The sequence below is a fragment of the Marmota monax genome, unplaced genomic scaffold (assembly GCF_021218885.2).
Source record: "Marmota monax isolate L192 unplaced genomic scaffold, Marmota_monax_Labrador192_F-V1.1 WCK01_AAM20220418_F8-fsc00040, whole genome shotgun sequence".
Classification (NCBI taxonomy): domain Eukaryota; kingdom Metazoa; phylum Chordata; class Mammalia; order Rodentia; family Sciuridae; genus Marmota; species Marmota monax.
In genome coordinates, this window is record NW_026692782.1 from 3,239,209 (window position 1) to 3,260,588 (window position 21,380).

The 21,380-nt window shown below is 39.1% G+C and overlaps 1 protein-coding gene and 1 pseudogene across 7 annotated transcripts in view; both read right to left on the reverse strand.

Moving 5' to 3' along the window:
* Positions 1-21,380, reverse strand: part of Palld (palladin, cytoskeletal associated protein) — a 375,619-nt gene that overhangs the window by 120,158 nt on the left and 234,081 nt on the right. The gene's annotated exons all lie outside the window — the stretch shown is intronic.
* LOC131424286 (cell division cycle-associated protein 3-like) lies at positions 872-20,974 on the reverse strand (annotated as a pseudogene).

The window sequence follows — 21,380 nt, forward strand, 5'->3', positions numbered from 1 at the left end:
GTAAATTTCTACTATTTATAAGCCACCCAGTCTATCGCAGTTTGTTCTAACAGCCAGAACAGAGCAAAACTGTAAGAAATCATGCTTTGCAACTACTTCTAAAATGATGACAGCTGATATTTACTGAGCAGTTACTCTTGACCAAGCACTAGGTGATAAGTGCCTTCATATTTATTTCAGGATGTTGAATGGTAATTCTTTCAGCCTCAGTTTGGCTGATTCCCCATAAGGGTCTGAATAAAAAAAAATAGATGCCAAATACCACACCCTGAAGGAAAGTGCAAAACCACCATGTGAGAGGCTAAAATATGGACATGGGGGGTGTGTCCAGATTGAAAATCAAGTTCTGTTAGCCGATCATTGGTTATTCCCCCAGCTAATGCAAGAGTGGGGCTGAGGCCCACAGAGGGCGGTGTCTGCATGTGTCTGTGTCTTGTGTAGCTCCACACTTCTACCCTAAGGGAGGAGAGGGTCGCTTTGCCCTCACCTCAGTTAAGTGAGAGGGGACTCAAGAGGGCTTGAGTAAGTCCCTTGTAATTTTAGGCTGCAGTGGCAAAGGGTGGCAGTTCTATGCTCCTAGACAAGCATGCATGGCTTCCCCTTAAGGCCAATTGGGCCTTGAGGGAGCTGTCATGGTCATTATAAAGGTCATCAAGAGGGTTATCTGGAAGGGTTAAGAAGACACATAGCCGAGGTAGTAGCTGGGCCAGGTTGGCCTCTAGAGGCCTGGAGGCTGAGGTCTAGACAAGAGGGGCCACTGCATCCAGAAGCCACACAAGCCAGAAGGTGGAAGGAAGGGAGGGAGGGAGGGAGAGCAGAGAGGAGGCCAACCCACTCCCAGACCTCCCAGTCAGGACCTGGCTTTCTCTGAGATAGTATAAGGATGGGGTGGGGAGGAAAGGTTTTATTTAGGACTAGACCCAAGTTTTGATTATTGTACTAGACAGGATTTTTTTTTTTTTTTTTTTTTTTTTTTTGCATTGAGCATTGAACCCAGGGAAATTTTTACCATGAAGCTACGTTCTCCAGGCCTTTTTTATTTTTTATTTGGAAAGAGTCTCTCACAAAGTTGCTTAGGGCCTTACTAAGCAGCTGAGGCTGGCCTTCAACTTGTAATCCTCCTGCCTCTGTCTCCTGAGTGACTGAGGTTATGGGAGTAGGCCACCATCCTCAGCCTGGACAGAACTTTAATTACTGAAATGATAGGTTTCTGATGGGGATAACTTCTAGCTACAAGCTACTATGAAACCAATGAGATCGTCTGGGATTTCAATACCCAGAACAAGGAAAGAACAGAACCACAGAGCAAGAGTTCCTGAGGAGTCGGGGAAAGGTCAGTTATGTTCTTATTGCATAGATATGCACTGTATTCTACACACTCAGTCTTCCTTGAGCACACTGCACACTTTATCCTTCCAATAAGTCCACATGTAAGTACTTTATTATTTACTTTTTTTTTTTTTTAACAGAAGGGAAGACTGATGCTGAGAGAGATAACGTCATCCCCAGCCAAGGTTTCACACTAGTGAGGGGCAGAGGTGGGTTGAACCCAGGAGGTCTCACTTAAACACTCCCTGCTGTTCTCTCTGAGGTACTTTGATTTGCTGTGGGAGGGAAGAGAGAGGAAGCAAAGTGAAATAATTTAACCAGCAGTTATAGTACTGGCTTCCATTCTATGTATTTTTATTTGTGATATATGTGTGCATACACACACGCACGCACACACACACACAGGTTTACTTACTAGCAAATTATGTTCATGTATTATGTACATTTAAATATAAGTTCCCAGTACAAATTTCAGAATTAGTAAGTTGAATATTCTTTATCTCCTGGGGATGCAGCCATATCGTGATACAGTGCAGTAGAATTCCTTGATTGTGTAGACTACTTTCCACTTTGTTCCCAGAGTTCCTGAGGCATTAGGGCTCACTCATCTCTTCTGTTTGGTTACTTTTGTGGGAAAGTGTGACAACAGGAGGCTTGAGTTGAAGAAGGAAGGAAAGTTTCTTGGAGTAAGAGGACTGGGTGGGGTCGGGGGTCACTTAAGGATACCAAAATTGGGGGTAGGTGAGGGGAAGACTCAGAAATGGGGGCAGGAGGCTATCGACTAAAGATCATTTCTTTTACTTAGCAATATTCTTAGACTAGTTCTAACAACTTTCCTCAACTTATTTGATAGCATATAAAATCACTCATGATTGACTTACTTATTAAAATTTTTTTTTTTTTAGTTGTTGATGGACCTTTATTTTATTTGCTTATTTGTATGCGGTGCTGGGAATAGAACACAGTGCCTCACACGTACAAGGCAAGTGCTCTACCACTGAGCTACAACTCCAGCCCCAACTTACTTATTTTTTAGCAATCTAGTTTGGAGGAAATTTTTGCTCTAAAATTAGTTATTCAGAGTGACTCTTGGGAGGTGTCCTCTGCCCTGTGATGCAATATGAGGCATACCCAAAGGCTAAGAGCACCACAGCCCTCTGCAGGTGTCTAGTGAGTGACATTTGCCTTACTAGCCACCAATTAGCTGAGATGCTAATCTTGCTGGAATGCAGTGGCCTTCCAATCTCTGAAATCCTATTTAGCGTTGATCTATGTGCATTGTACATTCTTCAGGGGAAAGTTTTCACAGTTTCCATCATGTTTCTGAAGAGTTTCATGATCCCAAAAAATAAGAATTACCGTCCTCAGTATTCCCATGAATTGTTCCTCCTCTACAGCAGAACTTATCTTGGGAGGGGGAAGGTGCTTTTTTAAGAAGAGGATTTATTTATTTAAAGCAGTACTTATTTGAAGAAAAAAGAAAACGGTAGGGAAATACATTGCCTCCTTCCTCCTTCCCCACAATCCCATTCTCTATAAGGCATTTTTTTTGTTAATAGTTCATGACCTAGAGCTTAAAATATTCTTTTTTGTTTTCAATTTATTTTTTTAGAAGTAATTGGACACAATACCTTTATTTTATTTATTTAATTTTATGTGGTGCTGAGGATCGAACCCAGGGCCTCACACGTGCTAGACGAGTGCTCTAGCGCTGAGTCACAATCCCAGCCCTTAAAATATTCTTTAGAATTATTTCAATCAGAGAATCAACACCTGGTTTTAAAACCTAGAAGGGTCCCAAAGAAGACTTATAGTGGTGGTAGGATAATTATAAAGGGGTTCATTTAAAGATAGGACACTCTGGAGGACACCTGTTTGGAGAATTCCTTTGGACTTTGGATGGGCAGAGGTCACTGCAGAGGAGAGAAAGATTAGGTCAGCACTACAAATATGCATCCGCTGAGGTCCCAATGGTAGTGGGAATAGAGTGCTTTGGGAATCATTGTGGTGGTGCTGGATGCCAATTGTTGATGGCAAATAACAGGCCTAATATCCACTGTAACATAGGAATATGGAATCAGAAATATACAAGGTCTATATAAAGACTATAATAAACTTCACTGAAAGAGGAGAATTAATGAAGAAACAGTCATTTTCATGGATGATAACAGTCAGTGATTTAAAGATGGTCAGTTTCCACAAAATCAAATCATACCTCAAAGTCACAATGGCCTAATTTTCTAAAATTAACATAAGCATGCAAAAGTTTATCTAAAAGTAAACAGTAGAAATGAATACTCAGTGTGTGTGTATATATGTGATACATGTCTATTACCAGATGCTAACCAATTTTTAAGGTACAATAATTAAAAGAGCATGATATTGGCTCAAGTATAGACCAAGAGGTCAGTGGCATAGAAAAGAAAATCAGAAGCAGCCATAAGCATGAATAATTTAGAGAATGATAAAGGTGCCATTTCAACTCAGTAAGAAAGCACAGATTAGTCATGAACTCAGGAAAAAATAAATTTCAATACACACCTTATACTATATGACAACATAAACTCCAGATGGTTGAAATTCCTAAATTACTAAAAATAAAACAGAACAAGTCACCTACCAGATCAGACTGGACTCTTTCTCTTTCCCAGCCCAGGAAGAAATGGTCTCCTGAAGAGGCAGTGCATTTTGCTAGTTAGTTAAGCTACTCAACTTGAATACTTTAAACCGGAAATGTAACACAACAATGTCTGCACTCAAATTATCAGCACCACCCTTTCATGTGTCTTTCTACCCTGCTGTAGAACTCTGAAAAATTTAAATACTTAAAAAATTATAGACATAAAAATGTTTTGAAACAAATCAGTGAACTGATTGACAGTTTTCTTTCTACATTTCCTCCTGCCCGACTCTTCCCATTGCACAATAGAATGTGTTAATCTGAGTTGTTCTCCTAAAGGTGATGTAATGTCCCAGTTATGTGTCCAGTTAATGCTGAGATTTAGAATGCTAATCAACACAAAAATATTTATGAATCTCATAACATTTTTAGCAAAAGAAGCAAGAAACAAATGAATATATATGTTATGATTACGCTCATCTAAGGTCCCAAGCCAGGAAAATGAAACTTTATTATTTAGAAAGGTATACCTAGATCATATCATATAAAGGAAATGAAGGAAGCATTTCAGAAATCAGGACAACAGTTTACCTTCTAAGTGAGGGACAGGGCTAAAAAGAAAAAGGTTAAACCATCGAAGCAGAACACACCTGTAATCCCAGCTACTTCGGAGCCTGAGGCAGGAGGATCACAAATTTGAGGCCAGCCTCAGCAATACAGTAAGACTCTGTCTCAAAATAAAACATAAAAGGGAGTGGGGCTGGGTGTGGTGGTGCACTCCTGTAATCCCAGTGGCTCTGGAGTCTGAGGCAGGAGGATCTGGAGTTCAAAGCCAGCCTCAGCAAAAGTGAAGTGCTAAGCAGCTCAATGAGACCCTGTCTCTAAATAAAATACAAAATAGGGCTGGGGATGTGGCTTAATGGTAGAGCCCCCTGCCCCCAGTAAAGGTGGCAAAGTTCTATTTATTTAATTTTTTTTACCTAGGTGATAACTATTTATTATTTTTCAAAATTAAACTTTATGTTTCAGAATTTTAGTTTCATATCAAATGGAAAGTACAGACAATTCCCATATATCCCTTGCCCCCACATAGGCACGGCCTCCCCTATAGTCAGCATCCTCAAGAAGAGTGGCATATTTGTTATAATGGCTGAACTTATATTGACAATCATCTCCCCAAATCCATAGTTTTCATGAGAATTCATTGTTGGGTTGGAAATTCTATAGGTTCTGGAAAATTTATAATAACTTATACCCATCATTATAGTGTCATAGAGAGTAGCACTGTCCCTAAAATCCTATGTGCTCAGCTGCTTTATCCTCCTTGCCTCTGATAACCCTGATCCTTTTGTTGCCTTCATAGTTTGACCTTTTCCAGAGTATCGTGTAGTTGGGCTCACAGTCTGTAGCCTTTTCCGATTGGCTTCTTTCACTTAGTAATATGCATTTAAGTTTCCTCCATGTCTTTTCATGGCTTGATAGTTCAAATATTTTTAGTGCTGAATAATATCTCTTTTTTAATATTTATTTTTTTTTTTTTTAGTTACAGGTGGACACAATATCTTTATTTTATTTTTATGTGGTGCTGAGGATCGAGTCCAGTGTCTCATGCATGGTAGGCGAGCGCTCTACCTCTGAGCTACAATCCCAGCCCCCTGAATAATATTTTATAGTCTGGTTAGACTACAATTCAACCATTCACCTACTATAGGGCATCTTGGTTACTCCCAAGTTTGATAATTATGAATCAAGTGTTGAAGATGTCTGTGTCAGGTTTTGTGTGGACCTGAGTTTCCAATTCTTTTGGGTACATCCCAAGGAGTGCAACTGCTGGATCCTAGGATAAGAGTATGTATAGTTTTGTAAGAAACTGCCTTATTCTAAGGTGTAACTTTTTGCATTCCCACCAGCAATGAATGAAGGTTCCTGTTGCTCCACATTCTCATCAGCATTTGGTAGTGTGTTCTTTTTCTTTTGGCTATTCTTATTGGTATCGAGTGCTTTATCATTGGTGTTTTAATTTGTATTTAAATTAATGACCTAACAACCAATGCTATTGGTTATATTTTCCCGTACTTGTTTGTCATTTGCATATCTTCTTTGGTGAGGTAATTGTACTTTTTTTATTTTCTGGATTTTTGATGCTTTGATATCTGAAGCCTTGCTGACTCTAGGGAGACTTCCCCTCCTGGGGTTAGACAATTCCTAGAGATGGTAAACTTGCCTTTGAAGGTGACTTTCATATGCAAACTAACCAATCTGGAGTCCCCACTACCTCTGCTATCAGGGCAAGGCACCTGACTACTAAAGACAGCCTTGTTCCTAAGAGCCTGCTGGAACATTCCAACTGGCCAACCCTAAATCTGTACACGGGCTTCTGTCCATTCCCATGACAATCACAGTAAAGGCTTTTGCCCAGGTTTACCTTCATTCTTTCTGTCTCCTGACAGACCTTGGTGCTCTCCTCTGTGACCCTGTGTGATATGGTGTGCCCCCCTCCTCTTGGGATCTGTGTATAATGAACTATCTTTTCAATGGTGGTCATCTCCTGAGCTATTGGCCTCAACATACTTGAATAAGAAAACCTACATCCATTTTAAGACAGTATACAGGTCTTCCCATTAAAATTACTTGTTAAACTGAAGATTGGTTTATTACACATTTTGTGGACATAATTTTTTTCACATTAAAAATAGGTTTATTACACATTTTGTGGACATAATTTTTTTCACATTAAAAATATATTTTCACCTTAAAAAGTAACGTAGGCTTTAAACCCAAGGAAAATAGAATGATAACTGTAATATATTCTGCTTTTCTAGACATTTTCCTAAGGAAGATCCAGTTCAATGTAATTGCAAAGGACTTTGGAAAATTCCTAGGTTGTGATTTAGTATTTAAGTTTCCACTGAAACAAAAAGTGGGAATTAGGTCATTTTGCCTTCTGTCTGTGGGATTGAGCAATGCTTGTTAAAAATCATGGAGGTTTTTGTCATCATATGCCACATAGCAAAACCCAGTAAGAGCTGCCTACCTAACAGAGAAGGCAGATTAGAGTTCAACAATTTAACATTACTGAACATGTTCTAAGTAAAGTTAAACAGAGTTTATGTTGTTCTTGCAATCCTCAAGTCTCACTTACAACCATTTAAAATTAATATTTAACCACATTTATATAAATACACAGAAGTGTGTAAATGGGTTGACTTGGTCCTTTGATGCCTGCTCTCTGGGTCAGGTGCTAATGAAATTCTCCAGGCTTATTTCTCAGACAGCTTAGCGCTCAGGGAAAGGGGAAATAAAAGAAAGTAAACTACCAATAAATATCTGAATTCTTAATAAATGAAGAGAAAAAGTGTGGAAAAATACTTTCTTATACACAAGTGGCCTCAACATTTAAGACCATAACTGTTCAAAAGAGCTTTCTGTGATGAAGTAACGTTCTGTATCTGCACTGTCCAATATGGTAGCCACCGGACACATATGGATGTTGGGTACCTGAAATGTGGCCAGAATGATTGAGGAATTGAATTTTAAATTTAATTAACTTAAATAGCCACATCTGGTTAATACCTGCTATATCAGACAGTGCAAGTTTAGATAATTTTACCAATTTATTATAATTTACCCTTCTTGAAAAAAATATTAAATCTTAAGATAAAGTTTCAATAGCACTTCTAGAGAAACTGCATTTACTACAAATCAAGATTGTAAGTAGTTTCTCTTGACTTGTTGTACTCAAGGACACACATAAAATAATTGAAAACAGAAAACATGAACAATGAAAATATATGAAGAATTCCTACCAAACATAGCTTAGAGAAGGTTCTGAATATAATTTTGAAAAAAGTGGATAAATAATTTCATGAATGAACTGACAGGAAAGCTATTTAGCTTTCTGACTGGGAAAAAATATTACAGGCAAAGTACAAACATTTCTTTAAAATACAGAGCCTTTATCTCTTTTAAAAAAACGAGTTAAGCAAATACACATAATGGAGAATTGGATGGATGGATGAATAGGAAGAAAGCTAGCTTTAATGTATGGACTTTAGTAGCGTTTTCCCTTGGTACTCATGGGGATTGGTTTCAGGACTCTCCATAGATACCAAAACTCTCTGATACAAAAGTCCCTTATATAAAATATCATAATATTTGCATATAACCTATATACATTCTCTAGTGTACTTTAAAGCGACTCTAGTTTACTTATAAATACCTAATAATATATAAATGATAGGTAAATAGGTGTCCTACTATATTATTTAGGGAATAATGACAAGAAAACAAAAAATCTATACATGTTCAGGGCAGAATCAATTTTTTTTTTCTCAAATATTTTCAATCTGTGATTAGTCGAATCTGTAGATGTGGAACTTCAGGATGCAGAATACAGGGGCAGGCTGTAAGATCATCAGGCGTGAACCTCCTGCTGGGATATTTGCATCTTGCCTTGGGACTCCCATTAAGCTTTTCTTGTTTTCCTAACCCCTAGATTGTTTCTCCTGCTCCAGGAGAAGGTAGTACATTTCATGTAATAATTTTAAATTATCCAAGTTAATTTTTTAAACCCTTCAAAAGGAAAGTGAAAACCACCTGCGGTATCACTACCCATAGCTTACCCATCCATTTTTTTCTTTTTTGCTGACTGTATATATGTGTGCATATATAATATTCTGAAATATTCCAAAATTAAAATTGGTTTGTACTTCATGGTACATCTACTGCTGGTACATTTTTTTTTTTTTGTCTTTTAACAGCATCATTTAAAAATCACTTCCTTTAATACCCAAGAAATATAGAAGACAAAAAGAAAGTCTGACAAAGTTCTAAGTCCCAGAATTGGTAGTTTAGGAGGAATCAAAGAAAACAAGCCTTTCATCAGTCTCCCTGGGAAAGAAGGGGTGAAACAGAATATCACCAGGCCCTGGGTGAATCCAGTGTAGGGGCCACACTGGGCTTAGCTCTCTGCCAAAGCAAAGTGCAGAGTTTCCTTGTCATGGTCCTGGCCTTGCTCCCGTGCTCCTCCTCCAGTTTTCAGAAGTCATCCAGTTCCAAGAATGACTCCTTCCTTTAATCACCTAACATTTTCATTTAGGGAAGAAGGGCACGAACGCTGTGGGTCCCAGGGGAGTTGTCATCCTGCAGGATGGTGAGGGGAGATCTCCCTAAGACTGTGTTGTTTGGTTTCCAACTATTGTGTTGAGAACATGAAGATGGGGGACTCTTTTGAGGGCTTATCTGAGCTCTGGCTGGCCACAGGGGTTTCTGTGGGATATCTTGCATCCTCCTGGGAAGACACCTGTTTGGAAGGGTGCTCAGTGTCATTCCAAGGTGGCAGCTGGTCCTCAAGGGATAACTGAGTATCCAGAGGCAGGCCTAGTTCAAAAGATGAAGGTACTCCCAGGGGCAGAATAGATTCTGGGGGAAGATTTGATTTAGAGGCTTCAGTCTCAGATACTTCACTCGGCTCTTTTACCAGTGGACTCTGAGGGTCTTTATAGGTATCCATGCAATGTCAAGGACACCAATGCCAAGGAGAGTGGGGATCTGAGTCCTGGGCCTGTTTTGGACCTTTGAGCTGTTCTGCTGCTGGTAGGGTTGACTGTGGAGAGCTCTCCACCTGGATGGGAGTGTCTGGAATGCCTGCACTAGAAGGACGAGAGTCTGCTCCTTGGCTCGATGCTTGTTGTGTGGTGGAGCCCAAGGTAGGGTGACTGGGACGCTCTTGGCTGAGCCCATCTTCACTAGGGGCAGGAGCAGGGCTCCGCCAGGGCAGAGGAGAGGATGCCAGGTCCCAATTGGACGTGGGTGCACACCAGCTCCAGGTTCAACTCCTGAAGGTAGGAGTTTCAAACTTCCCCACATTTACTGATTTTTAAATGTATAGTCTTGGTGAACACATTTCTGTGGCAGTCAGTATGTTTCTACCTTACTATTTGAGTTATTTCTATTGGCTACACAGAATTCCATTTTCTAAAATGTTAATGTGGATTATAATCCCATCTCTCGCCCTCTATTCATTTTCCTATATGTTTGTCTGATGCTACTTGAACAACACTCTTCTTTTAAATTGGTTTTAACATATTACATGAGCTGGGCATGGTGGCAAACACCTGTAATCCCAGGGGCTTGGGAGGCTGAGACGGGAAGATCACGAGTTCAAGCCAGCCTCAGCAAAAGCGAGGTGCTAAGCAACTCATTGAGACCCTGTCTCTAAATAAAATATGAAATAGGGCTGGGGCTGGGGCTTAGTGATTGAATGCCCCTGAGTTCAATCCCCAGTACGTTCCCCCCAAAACAAAAACAATAAAAAACAACTACATAAATCTCCAAGATGTATTAGAATTGACTCTGTCCTTTATTTTAGAACCAGTAGGTGAATCCTGGCCCTTCCTCTTTTACCACCAGTGTCATTTGAGAGGACTGGACTTTAGATTTGAGACTGAGATCATTAACCAGGAAGAGGGCAATAGGCAAGACCTAGAACAATAGCTGTCAATCTCCTAAGCCTGCAGTGGAATGTGGGAATGAGGAGGGAAATAATTCAATTCCTGAAGTACATATGGGAACTCTTAGAAGACTTCTGCAGAATTTCCAACGAGCTACTGCTTTTCCAAAATATGGAGAACCTCTGGGTTAAAGAGCAAATGTTCAAATTCCTTACCATGTTCAGAGTACATTGTTCCGGTGTGACTCTGAATTTCCTTGAGTTCATCAGCATGAAAAACGAATGTCCCTTGGATTTATTCGGTGATCCAAACTTGTATTTGCCAAAAAGATAAGTGTCAGAGGATGTGCAATTTGTTCTAGCCAAGGCATCGACTTGGAACCATTCACAAAAGCCGGGGCAAAGACTGTGGCTCAGGATCACAGTCTGAACAAACAGCACTGTTCTTTATAGTACACTCACACACACGGGGAGCATCAGAAACACACAGTACCCTCCTTGTTAAGATGGAATCCCACTGGCTAGCCAATTGATTCACCAGTCTGCTAACTAATTCCATACTAACAGCTTAAATTAAAAGTTAATGAAACACAGCCAGGGCCCCATTATGTTACACTTGTAACGACCTTTCATTACCAAAAAAAAAAAAAAAAAAAGAGAGAGAGAGAGAGAGAGAGAGGAAAAATAACTGGGGCTTCATTAAAAGGAAAATGTCTGGGACACCATCCTGGGCTGGAATGTACCCGCAGTCAGAAGCATTCCTTGCAGCTGCCTCCCTGCCAAGTCTCAGGGAAGCCGCTTCTCAGAGGCAGGAAAGAAATTCCCACAGGTATCCTGTGACCAGATTGAGCAGGACACATAAGGCAGCATTGTTTGTGGCTCTGCAGGGTCTGCTCAAGATGGGAAAAATCTGTTCACTTGGTCTACTGTGCACTTAACAGCTTCACACTCCGTCCTGCTAGGAAACTCACACTTGACTCAGACTTCCCGGGAAGCAGGAGGTAGAGAGTCTCTATATCCTTCTTCCTCTCCTAGATTCAGGTCCCTAGTAGCTTTTTCTCTCTTCCAGATAAATGAAGGTTGAAGAAATTCATGACTCCACGACTCTACGTCCTGCTCTGTCTCTCTCCCAATTCCCTTGTCTCAACATTCTGGTGATCACCCTGTGCTAATGATTTACAAGCCTTCATCTTAAGCCCCCTCTGCCTTTGGGCTGTGTGCACGTGGGGGGTCTATACTAGTACCTCCCACCCATGTGCAAAATCCACCCTCAGTTTCTCCCATGAAATGGCTCTCCAGCTTGGCTTCCAGACACCTTCAGTGGCACTGTATTCTGAAAATTGTGAATAACCTTTAGATTTCTCACAAATCAGTCATTTAGGATCGGGGACAATCACATATGCCATTGTATGACCATTGTCCTGAAGGTAGTGCATACGACAGGTTCTTGACTATGTAGCTACACAATCCTTGGAAAATTATTCTGTCCTCAATCCGACTCCATCTTGCTATATCTCATTAAAAAAACCACTACCTCTACCTCCAGTATGTATTTATTTATTTGACAACTATTCAAATATTCATATATTTACTATGTGTCAGGAACTGCTTTAGGTGTTTTATAAATATTGACTTTTAAAATCCTCATGGCTGTCCTACCATTATCTCCAAGTTCTGGAAGAAGAGGTAGAGACAGCATGATCACCTTGCTCTGGCCAGCCTAGTTACCTTGCTTTCCTCGAAATACTATTTATTTTCCCCCTGAATATCTTTATCCTGGTCTTATCACCTCTTCTCTCCCCAAATCCCCCTCTCTGTGTCCTCTTTAAAATAAGTGCTGACCTACAAGTGTTCATCTAAGGCCACCCCCAACCTGCCATCAAGACCAAACTATTCCAGTTCACAGGAGTCTGTTCCTTCTTTGCAAGTCTCCTACACTACTCACAATACAAAGGTATTATGCCTGTGCTACTGCTTTGCATGCTTATTTAATTGTCACATTCCAGGAACTCCTGGAGGTCAGATGCCCCCAGGATGTTTTTATCTTCTTCTAGTATTGAGTAAAAACATAACTTGGACTTGGACATTATTAACTGAACCAAAATGATAAATATTGCCATCATCCAAGAAAAAGGATGAAGAATAACCATCGAAGGTTATCTTTTGCTTTTTGTAGCTACCTTTAATATATATTTTTCTCAGTTCAATGGGAACAGTACATTACACATATTTGTGGGTAGAAATACTGCTTTCTTATTTTTATTTTTAGACCAGGGGTTGGCAAATTATGGCCATGGTCAAAATCTGGGTCACTGCCTGTTTTTACAAATAAAGTTTTATTGACACAAAGCTATGCCCATTCATTTATGTTTTGTCTGTTGCTGTTTTCACACTCCAAGGGCAGACCAGAGTCCTTGTGACACAGCCTGTATGTCCTGCAAAGCCTACAATATTTACAACTTGACCCTTTACATAAAAATTTTGCTGAACTCTGCTTTAGACAAAAAGTAGACAAACACCTGAATAAGAAACACTTCTGCTCCTCAATATTTTTTATTTTTGGTCTGGACTTAGTTTTGTCTACTAATTTCCTTGATGCTTTCTGAATATTTTTAAAATTAAGCGTCCGCCTATGGTTTGAGATCAAATCAGAGTAAGCATTTAATTTGTTCTGCATTACAACTCATGCTTTCAGAGAGGTGGCCGATGTAGTGCACATTGAGAAGTTTCTTTCCCTTTTATAAGGTTCCTGTTGTATCTCACTGTGGGCAACATCTCTGAATGCTTCACACAGTTGGTGATCTCATTGAGTCATATTAAGTCTCGGTCACTGGCAGCAGCCCCATCAAATTTGCTTGTGTGGTTACCTAGATTTTCCATGCCAGTGGAGGCAAGAAGTGACATGGTAATAAAATCAGATAATCCCCAACCCAACTAGGTTTGGGAAGGCAGGTAAAGACAGCATTTAGTATTGAAGGGTGCCAGGATGGTGTTTTGCTTTTTATTTCTTCTTCAAATCAAAGTAGGGCCTTTTCACTACTCGTAAACAATAATGACTGTCAGTCAGTTGACAAATTGCCTTTTCTTCACATAATTTCACTATAATGATGGAATGACTAGAACCCTGTCTTGGTCTTGTCTTGTGTGAACTGCAGTTCTGCGCTGCCTGTCTTGCCCCTCATTTCTGAATCCCTCTCCTGGTACCATACCTCATCTTACAACTAGTCCTCCTACAATGCTGTGACCTTAATGCTCCTTGGGAATTCTGACTAACAGCCCAGGTTTTGGGCCTCAACAGTCTGCTGACAGATTTCTTCACTGTTGACAGCCTGTGCAACTCCCTCAAATCTCCAAACAGCATTTGTTCCCAGGCTTCCTGTCGTCATGTCACCATGATGTGCTATAATGGGTTTCCTGGTCTCCGCCTCTGGCCCTGCACCATGCTGGAGGGCTCCTGTCTTCCACACCAGCCTTGATAAGCACCTGATGCTTTGTCCATCCAGTGCGTAGCATGATTCTCCAACCACCTGTTCCTGCGTCTGTTCTGTCCCATGGCACTTAATTGGACTTCACCCAGTTTTGACTTGAAATTGGATAAAATGAAAGGAGAATAAGATAGTCTCAGTTCTCACTAAATCTTCTCAAAAAATATACTACTTAACAGTCCCCAACCTGGTATAGACATAGCCAAAGTCTAGTACTTTCCCTAATTTTGATTCCATTTTGGTGTTACTAAAGGCCCTGGGGAAAAGCTGCCTTAACACTCAAAAAGCTACTTCCTGTAGCTTTGTCACCACAAAAACTTAAAAAAAAAAAAAAGCCAATAAGTATCTGTGGCCCCCTTTCTAGTGTGCAATACTATGTTGGCATTTAAAAAATATTCAGTTTGAATGTCTTCAAGACAGACTCTTGTCTATAGCTCCTTAAAAATGATACACACATATGTATGTGAATATTGCATACTTAACTTCTGCTGTCGACTGTGAACCATTTCCACTGGCGACCAAAGGGTCTATCCATGGTCAACACTTTTATAAATGACTGGCTACAGAAAGGAAAAAGGATGAGGTGGGGTAAGAGAGTGTGCCAGATAATTTTGTGTGAAGCAAGAAACATCTTGTAGCAATAAAACAGGATAAGTATGTTTATTATGAGTGAAATAAATCTTCATAAGCAAGAGCAAAATACTTGTCTAGCTTCTAATTTTCCACAAAGGTGAGGCTAAGCAATTCAAATCTTCAGAGGGCAGTATCTGTCAGATATTGCATGTAATAACCAACGGCAACTTGGTGTGCCAAAGGAGACAGGGTCAACACGAAAAGTGTCTGCTTTCTACTTACTCTATCTACAGCAGTAAGTGGGAAACAGGACACTTTGAAAGCACTAACAAAATCTTAGTAATAATTTACAGTAGGTCAGAAGTGAAGAAAAAGATGCATAGCAAAAGAGATTTTAAAATAAAGGACAGGAGAAGAAATTTGAAGGGAAAGCAACAAAGATATTAAATGAAGAAAGAAATACAACCCGGAGTTAAATAATTATATTTAGAATACTATGGGGAATTATTCGGAGTCAAGTAATTAGTTAAGAACACTGCAGCAACTTTCACATAATTGCAGGTTCCACTAATTGGGTAGGAAAAAAAAGCAGAATATAGAGTTTTACTGTGTAGTGCATTAAAAAGCTAGAGAAGTCACAAAATCTAATATGTATTCATGGCTAACCCAGAATCTACAAGTTAGATGCAAGTCTCTCTCTCTCTCTCTCTCTCTCTCTCTCTCTCTCTCTCTCTCTCTCACTGTGTGTGTGTGAAAAATCTATATAAATATTTTCAAATTGAGTTAATATATACATTCATTCTATACATATGAATATATATGAATATGAATATATATTTATACTTTTAAACTTTAAAATAAGAAAATACCCCACTATCAAAACAAAAGATAAAAATGTTTTCTCTTCCACATTTTTATACTGTAAAGTTTGAAATTAGCAGTTCTTAAAGAGCAAAGGTGTTATTTCAGATGTACAATATAGTATAGAGTATCAAAAAGGCAAAATTCAAAATGATTAAAGGATTCTTTAATTTTTCTGTATATGTGGTAAGAAAAGCACAGGTGCCTTTTGATTCTAAAGGTAATTTGGGGGTAAATGTTATACTGCAATAAATGACTCTTTATGGATCAACTAATATGGAATCAAGAAATAGCAGGGGACTGGGGTCATGGCTCAGTGGTAGAGTGCTTGCCTAGCATGCGTGAGGTGCTGAGTTCGATTCTCAGCACCACATATAAATAAATGAATAAAACAAAGGTACATCAATATATAAAAGAAAAAGAAGAAAAAGAAATAGCAGGTACCTTAGAAAGAGAAGATACATTCTGATGTCTGGTGTCAACTGCTTCAGATCAATGAAAACTTCATGTGGTCCCCATTTTTTAATGATAAATTATATCACAATCTCACAAGCATCAAAAATATGAATGACTGAAATTCAATGTCAATGTATTGTAGGCAATGTTAAGAACAGGGCCTCTGGAGACAGTGCACTTGGGTTCAAACTCTGGCTCCTCTTTTGCTAGTAGTGTAACCTTGGACAACTTGCTCAATCTCTGTGCATTCAGTTGTTTTTTTATCTGTGAAATGAAGATAATGGCATCTTCCTTACAGTGAGTGACGAAGGTATGACCTTATATTTTGAGGTCTTTAGAATAGTCTTGGGACATGATCAGTGCTATGTAAAGGTTTGTTATGTAAATATTTACTGTGTTTCTACCATGTGCTAGGCATCAGAGATCCCATCACAAAGACAGTCTTAACTTAAGGGGGTTCAACAACATAATCATATTGTGAGCCACGTATGTCACATAAGACAGAAGCTTAGGGATCTGCTTTGACTTTTGTATTCTCAGTTCCATAAATGGGCCAGGTACATCCAGTACAGGGATTAAATCAGGCACTTCATCAATCTTTCTGAAACCATAAACAGATTAACAATTTGAATTGCTTAGAGATTAGGATGTTTTTTTTGGAGATCACTGGGTGATGCACATCTGCTAAAAAAGTGTCCAGTGTCCCAGAAAGCTAGAAACAAAAAGATCCTACTAACCATTCTTCGAAAAAATTAGAGATTGGAGCATTTGAACACTTACCTAGGGAAAGAAAATCAGGAAAGATAAGAGGAAGGGAAAGCTCTTAGGACTTTGGTTCTCCTCATTTCCTTTTCCTTGCTCATCCCCACTGGGCCTTCCCACAAAGTTCCCAAAGTTCATCCAGGAGGTGGAAGGTGGATGTGAATGCATAATCTCAGGTTGAGATAAATCTGGAACCCATTCTGAATTCTTCAGGGCTGACCATAGAAGAGCTGAGATTAGAAGCCATCTGCAGAGGCATTATCTTCTCCCCAAGTCAGCGGGCTCCCTGAATTATACAGTGCAATGCATGATTCAAAGAGTAGGTAAGGCCCCAGAAGTGAGAGCTAATTAGCAGTGTTGAGTGAGCAGGGTGGTGAGAGTCCCAGGCAGTGCAAAGTGCCATTGTCTCTACCAACCTAAGGCCTGAGTGCGTGTGATGAGGCGTTTTCTCCAAGGAAGTAAATTACTAACGAATTTGGTGAAGAGAATATTTTCTGAATGTATCTAGAGGAGAAATTAGAAGTACGTTGTCAGATTAATAATCTCTACAGTCTAGCCTTGCTTATCTTATCTGTGAACTGGATGAGGTGGCCTTAGGTCTCCACAGTCCTAGTTAACCACTGATATTCTCTGAGTCTATGTTTCAAACCCAGGGGAACCCACTGGGTTTGTTTCCTGCTTGTCTCCAACTTCTCTTGTTATCACTCCCTAAACCTGTTCTCCCCTCATCACATCTTGGGGAAGTGACTCAATATTTAAGTCCAAGATGGCTATGTCAAGGCTGGCCCATGGAACAATAGGTGGGATAGAGCAATATTTACCATGCTCCCCTAAAACACATCGTGACAGTGCGCACTGTCTCTCTTCTGTGTTTATCCTCCCCAGATCACACTGAGACTTCCTAAGTCTTAGTCTTATGTGAGCTGCCTTCAAGAAACGGAAAAGTCACTTGGACTGTACCTCCCATTGTGTTTCTGATAAACTTTAATCAGGCCCCCTCCCTCTCTTGTACAAACATGGTGTGCGTGTGTGCATAGAGTTGCCTCTTAGATTGTCAAGGATTTGGAATCAAATCATATAAAATTTAAAATGGAGAAAATTCATCTATGGCTGGCTTAGCTGGAGTTTAGAGCACACACATTAACAAACCAGATTGGGAGCCTAGATATCAAGTGTATTAGTAATATTTAAAACATAAGTTAGACAAAATTTCAGCAAATCAAATACAATAATATATATGAAGGAAACTACACCATGTAAAGAATGTAGAAGTTATTTAACATTTGAAAATCTAGTGATATAATTTACCATATTTTAGAAAACTATGTTATCAGCTCAAATAGAGGTAGAAAAAGAAAACATTAAAAAACTCCACCAAATCCTGATAAAAGTTCTCAGTAAACTAGAAAGGAGCTTCCTTAACTGATAAAGGGTGTCCATGAAAACCTACATCATACTTATTAGTGAAAAACTAAGTGTCTTTCCCCCTGATGTCAGGAAAAGGCAAGTATATCTGCTGTCACTACTTCTAACCAAAGTTTTACTGAAGGCTATGGCTACTGTGATATGACAAGAAAACAAAACAAAACAACCAGCAGCAGTCTAGTTTCAAAAGGGGAAGTAAATCTGTATTGATTTGCAAATAACACCATTGTCCAAGTAGAAAATCCAATGGACTCTACCAAAAAATAAAGCTATTAGAATTAATAAATAAATGTAGTAAGATTGTAGATTATAGGATCAATATATATCATACCAATTATATTTTTATATACTAGAAATGAATGATCAGATTTTTAAAAACATTTATAACAGCATACATTTTTAGCTTTTTTTTTTTTTTTAATTATTTTGGCACCAGGATTAGACTCAGAGCACACAATCACTGAGCCACATCGCCAACCCTATTTTGTATTTTACTTATTCAGGATCTCATTGAGTTGCTTGGCTTGCTTTTTCTGAGGCTGGCTTTGAACTTGGATCCTCCTGTCTCAGCCTCCCGAGCCATGGGGATTATAGGTATGAGCCACAGCACCTGGCACATTTTTAGCTTTTTAAGAAACTACCAAACCATTTTCCAAAATGATTACAACATTTCATTATCCCACCATCATTATATAAGAGTTCCAGTTCTTCTACATCTTAACCAGCATGTTGGAATAGGTTTTTCCTAATTTTAGGTATTTTAATGTATATGCAGTGAAATTTCATCGTGGTTTTAATATGACTACTATTTTCCTAATGACTACAATTTTGAGCATCTTTTCATGTGTTTATTTGCCACCTGAATATCTTCTTAAGTGAACTGTTGCTCATATCTGTTGTCCATTTTTTAATTGGATTACTTGTTTTCTTATTTAGTTTATTATATTATTTTATATTATAGATAGAAGCCCTTTATCAGACATGTGCTTTGTAAACATTTTCTCCTTGTATAAATAGATTATCTTTTAATTTTCTCATCAGTGACATAGCAGCTTTTAATTTGAAGTCAAATTTATCCACTTCTATAAACTAAGCTTTTGATATCATAATTAAGAAATTCTTGCCTAATCCAAACTGGCAAAGATTTTCTCTCATGCTTATATCATATAATCTACCCATTCTACTCTTATGCTGTCAACTCAGAGAAAAGCATAAGGCCATCCAAAGACTTGTACACAAGCAGCTTTATTTGTAATCATGAAAAACTGGAAAAACTAAATATCAACAATTGAATGGATAAAATGGAACACTATTCAGCAATAAAAAGGAATAACATGATATGAACAAATTTTATAGAAATGCTGAGTTAAAGAAGTCAGTGAGAAACAGTATTGTATGATTCCATTTATATAAATCTCTAGGAGATGTAAATAAAAATATAGAGATAGAAAGAAGATCAGTGGTTACATGATGGGAGTGAATACTATTGGAGGGGATTATAAAGAAGTAGGAAGAAATCTCTGAGATAATGGAAATATTTGCTGTCTTGACTGTTGATGTTTCCAAGACTGAATACATACGTGAAAACATCAAATTGCTGTTGATTATATGTCAATTATACCATGAAAAATGTTTTAAAACCATCTGTAATTTTCAAAAATTCACAAGGATTTTATTACAATGTTAGAAAAATGCTAACAATGCTAACTTGGAGGGTGACAAGGCCTGTAATTGGGATGGGTCACAGGTTTTCTGGGTCATGTGGCAAAATTCTATTCTTTAAGCTGGGTGGTGATACAGGCTGCTTCCTTTATATCCATTCATTATGTAGGAATTCGTGATATATACAAACTATATAATGAATTCTTTGTTTGATATGGGTTTCTGCATTTGTGTTTCCTTTTACAATACCAAGTTGTTTTTTTTTTTTTTTTTTAAACAAAAATTTAAGAAAACAATGGTTGAAGAGGAGGGGACACATAAAAATGTGACTCAGCTCACGATAGGCACATTTCCAACTCTCATTCCCAGGGCGATACAATGCTGAGGAAAAGGAAATTGAAATGATACCAAGTTAAATTGAAAGTGAAGTTAAATGGACTTGTAAAATGGCTGCAGCATTTAAGGAACGCTTCCTAAAAGTTAGAGGGGAAGCTAACTAAATGCTATCTCAAGTTGGGTGTGTACCTGTGACCTTTCAGACTCAATGGGAGAACAGGCAGCGAGGTGGGCGGGGAGGCAGGGTGGGGCTCAGCAGATGCCATTGAAGCTAAGGCACCAACATTAATAAGAAAGGCAAAGTCACAAAGAGAGCCGCAGGTCTTGGCATATCCCGGATGAAACCTGTCACAGGGCAGGACAGGAGAATGGTTTCCTGCATAAGCTCTGGAGTCTGGGTTCAGAGTTTTATTCTGTCACTTAGACAAGTCACTGGTGTGTGGTCTGCCTCATTCTGCTCCTTGCTGTCCTGGGGACGGTGATGTGAATTAAATGAGACAGTATCTGTATGGCACTTAGAAATCATGCCTGCCATGCAACAAATATGTTACCCATTATTATCAATGAAATATTTAAACTTAGGAACTTTGAATCTTAGTAGTTAACAAGAGAAATATGGCTTTATAAAGACCTTATTGTATTGCAGACTATTTCCAGGACTGACCATGATAAAAACCTGCCAGAAGCTCTTGACAACTTTTATAAGAGTTTTCCTTGGAGGTTTCTTGGGATCCTGGGATGTAGATCGACAAGGGCAGGCTCAGGTGTTCAGATTCCGTATGGATTTAGGGTCATTCACTTTATGGTAACGATTTCTGGTACATGGAATCCAAACCATGCTAATTTTACTTGTTACTGTCATGTTTGAACTTTTTCTTGGGAGGATGTCACAGGCAGAAGGACAAGCTGGCCTGCAGCCATCAGAGATGGATCTTCTCATCTGAAACAATGACCACTAAGGGATGAGGCAAGCACATTAAAAGTCCCACCAGTGACCGACCGACCGCACACACGGGAGCACACGCAAGAGCAGCCAGCTCCGAATAAAGACAGTCTCTCCTTCCTCTCTCCTTCCCGTCTCTTCTTTTTTCCCTCCCTCACCCCTCCCACTCGCCCTCCTTTCTTTTCTTGACCTGACACTTATTGATCTTCTTACTAGTTCTTTTATTGATTCATTCAATATAGTTATTGAGCACCTACCAGTACTAAGCCCTGAAAATACAAAGAATGGGATACGTGCTTCATGCTTCCAAGAACCCTGCCTCGGCTGGGGTGCTAGCAGGCTGACCCAAGACCACACGCACATACCGAGAGTGTGCAATTTGAACTATGTGCGTGTAGCATTCACAGGAAACAACCCCCTCTATTTGTAGTAAGCTTTTTCTTAAAAGCTTCTACAGGCAAGACTGGGGCTCAGGTC